The following is a 3,837-nucleotide window of genomic DNA, read 5'->3' on the forward strand; positions in this document are numbered from 1 at the left end:
GAAAGTCCAGTGTCCTCAGTGCTAGGTACATTGGACAGTTGAGCATCTTATGTCTTGATCTTCATGTGAGAATAATTAAAATTACTTAAAGAAAATTTGTCATGATCATGAGAGCTGTCCTCCATCCCTTATTTCCCGAGGCACTACTCTTGATTCGTTAACTTTGCTTTTGTAGAATATTAATGTTCTGTGAGATGAAAGAAGGGGTTTTTCCATTAAAATTAAATAACATCTATTTTTTCCAAGTAACAGAAAAAAATTAAGATGCAGAATTTTCTCAATTTTAAGTCCTTTATTCGTAATATGATTGACCATATTATATTATAACATATAATAAGATTGTATGCTAAATAAGAATTTCATTTATAGATATCATGGTATGCCATAAAGGACTATGATGTTTAATGGGCTTTATGCTATAGAGTAAACTTTAGGGCCATTTTAGAGGAAATTACCTTGATGAAATGTTAAATAGGAACTCTTCAAAAGGCTATAAAGGAAGGGGATCCTATGTCTCAGTTTTCCCAGGTGGTCCCTGGTAAGCCAGTGTCCTAGGGTTCTGTCCAGGTAGCACCCACTCTCACCGTCAAAAGTTTGACTGATAAATTTTATTTTCTCTCCCTTTATAAGGAACCTGTCAGGATGGAATAACCTTTGTTTCTGTCTAACATTTACCAGTGACATGCCAGGCATTGGTTTGACTGCTTTCTCTGCATTTTGCTCATTTAACCCATAAGACCATAAGTAGGTGCTATTAGAGATAAATAAACTAAGTCCCAGAAAGGTTAAGTAACCTGCCCATGTTCAAAATGCGATTAAAAGACAGTCAGGAGTGGAACCCACGTCTGGCAAACTCCAGAGCCTCTGTGCTTAGCTGATGTATTGGCTGGAGATGTTGGACTTGAATCCTACCTAGTCACCTGAAACCCCCAATTCTAAGATGTAACCTCAAGTGGCCAGCAGGGCTTCCTTCTGGGGAAGCCGTGTTCCTTGGTTAGAGAAAAGGAAGTGTTTGTATTCATCTGAGCATTTCAGATAATCCCGAGGGACACCTTGTCCATCCCTCATGGGTAGGGCTGTCTGTTTACAGGCATGCTGAGTTTTTTTTTTTTTTTTTTTTCTTAATTAGAGTATAACGAATCTGCTAAGACCTTATCCCGCATAGCCGTGCCAGTTGGGTGTTTTGGGTAGATAAAATGAAGAAGTAGGAGTCCAGCAGGCTGCGCTGGGGTGAGAAGAGAAAAGGGCAGATCTGTGTGCGCCCTAGCAGCCGGCAACTCTCTCTGTGACGTGGTCTGTTCTAGGACTGCCAGCCGAAGGAGGCTTGGAATTGCTTAGACCTGCCTCTGTGCCTTTAGCCGTCCGGGTAAAAACATCACCTCTCTGGAGGCCTGTGCTGGAGCACAAACCCACGTATTGTCTGGCCCCTGGCAGGCTGGTCTGTGGAGGGGACACTCTAAGAGCTCTATTTTAATCTTTTGGAGCTGGGCCAGGGTAGGAATTCAGCTGCCAGCCCCAGGCTCCCCACTCCCCTGCTCTCACCCTGCCCCCACACCCCCTTCTCCTGGTTTCATTCGCTCTGACCTCCCATCATGAGAGGTGCTGGTGTTCTTTCTTTCTCCCTTTCTCTTTTTTCAACTACCAGGGCTCTTTCATTGATTTGACCTCCCAAAGTGAAGCAGACCAGGGCTCCTCAGTGGGCTACTCGGGGCTCAGGGCTGGCATGAGGCCAACCCTTGAATCCTGAGATTTACCTCCAGATGTGTGCGCCTCTGTGCTTGTATAGATGTGTGTATTTGTGTTGTGTGCGAGTGAGAGATCTGTGTGTGTTTGTGTGTTTATGTGTGTTTTTTGTATCTCTATGACTTTTCTCTCCATGTGAAGAAAATGTATAGATGGAAAAGTTGAGGAGAGGTTAGAGGGAGAGGAAAAGGGTTGCCTCAGTCCATAAGCATCCTCTTTCCCCTCTGCCAACAGTACTTTCCCTGCCCTGTGTCAGATAATTTCAGCTGTCCCTCCAATGGGGGTCTTCTGATCCCTCCCCCAAGTCTCTTGGGTCTGTTTTTCTGCGTAGGTGTGAGTTCTGTAGAGAGACCACATGGTAGGATGGGTATTGGACTCCTATATTAAACTCAAATTCCAGTCTTGGTTCTGCCACTTGCTGGTTGTGTGATGCTGGGTATGCAATTTTCCTTTCTTTGAGCCTCAGTTTCTCAATCTGTAAAATGTGGATGATAATGCTACTACCTTTCACAAAAAGTGTAAGGTAAAAGATCAAATGGTACTCAAAAGATGACCCATAAATGTTAGCTCCTTTTCTGCTTACCTATTTCTCCCAGATCAAGTCCTAAAGCAGCAGCTGGGCCTGGCTCCTGGTACCGGTGAAGAAGCCCTAGGCCGGTAAGGAGGGGCCATGTTCTTCCTAAAAGAGTGGGAGGGGGAGGAGGGTGTGGTCTTTCTCTCCCACTGGGAATCTCCCATCTTCTCTCACCCCCATCCTTCTGGCCTCTGCCAATGATGTGCATTTTCCCCTCTGCACCGGCCTCCCAAACTGACTCATTACCTCGACAGGGTAGCAACTTCCAAAACAAAACTCTTTCAACCAAGGAAAATATAACTATGGAGAGGAAAACATTTCAATATCAGGCCTCCTGGGACCCAGGGAAATGTACTGAATGTTTGTCAGAGAATGATGATGTCCTGACTTCACAGACTCTGCTGAGGGCAGAGGGAGAACAATGCCTGGCACTTGGAACTAGCCAAACCGAAATGGCCCAAGCCAAGTCCAAGCTGGTGCTCAAGTGGGCCCAAACTTGGAAGACTCAGATGTGTGTCCAACATTGAGCCACCAAACAGACCCACTGTGGGCTGATAATCATCCTTTGTAAAGTGGGGCTGGTGCCCTGTTCTACACCAGTCTCTCTTCTTCCCCTTGGCCCCAAAGGAGATGCCCAATTCAGGCTTAACTGTCTGGCAAAGGGCCTGTTTGCTTCATGCCTGGGTTCTGGGAAGTGGCTAATAGAGCACATTCCACACTTAATAATAGTGCCCCCTGGAGTTGTGCAATGCCTTGACCCTTTCAGGGACACTCCAGGGAAGTGATCTTACCGCAGTGATCAGACAAGATCTAAGAGAACAGCTGGTGGGTGGTGCTGGTGTCAGGTTAGATGCTGGGGAAGGTCCAAAGGATATTCCAGACCATATCCACTGTGATCCCAGTGGCCTGGACAGCAAGGAGAGGGGGACTGAAATCAGTGAAATTGTTTTCTGACTGAGACGGGTATCAGGTGAGGCAGAAGGTTGATCTAAATCAACCTTTTTGCAATGAAAGATTTCTTGGGGGGCAGGGGAATATTGGGGACACTGAGCATGGATTTCTCACAGTTACTTTCTTTCTCTATAATAGATTCAATGTCATCTACCTAGCTCCTGCAACCTATGCACCACCCAAAAAACAACAGTGACACAAAACACATCTCCAAAATAAAAACATTCTGAGAATCCCTGCTTATTTGATAAGTAATCAATGTGAATGTTTTACATTCATGGAATTTCAAAGCTGAAGAAGAGCTTACACATTTTGTAGACGTCTTTATCTTAAAGTTCAGAGATGAAAAGCACACAAACTCTTTCCCACGAGGCCCAGGTTCTAGCTCAGAGTCGGGACCTCTGTGATTGCAAGAAAAAGCATCTTGGTTTCAGTCACGGAGTGCCTGACTCGGAGCTAGAACCTGGGCCTTGGGGGAACGGGCTTCCGTGCTTTGTTGTCTTGTTTGGCTTCATTTGCCATCTTTATCTGTGTCTCTATAAATGTCCCTTGCATGTCTGGTTGTGCAG

The 3,837-nt window shown here is 45.3% G+C and overlaps 1 long non-coding RNA gene across 1 annotated transcript; it reads left to right on the forward strand.

The window, feature by feature from the left end:
* Positions 1 to 1,336: 1,336 nt before the first annotated feature.
* On the forward strand, positions 1,337 to 3,507 carry LOC118153827 (uncharacterized). The gene is made up of 3 exons (XR_004743447.3): positions 1,337 to 1,494; positions 2,340 to 2,400; positions 3,407 to 3,507. It is a non-coding gene; the product is annotated as an uncharacterized LOC118153827 (long non-coding RNA).
* Positions 3,508 to 3,837: the final 330 nt, after the last annotated feature.

The sequence above is a fragment of the Callithrix jacchus genome, chromosome 5, assembly GCF_049354715.1.
Source record: "Callithrix jacchus isolate 240 chromosome 5, calJac240_pri, whole genome shotgun sequence".
Lineage (NCBI taxonomy): Eukaryota > Metazoa > Chordata > Mammalia > Primates > Cebidae > Callithrix > Callithrix jacchus.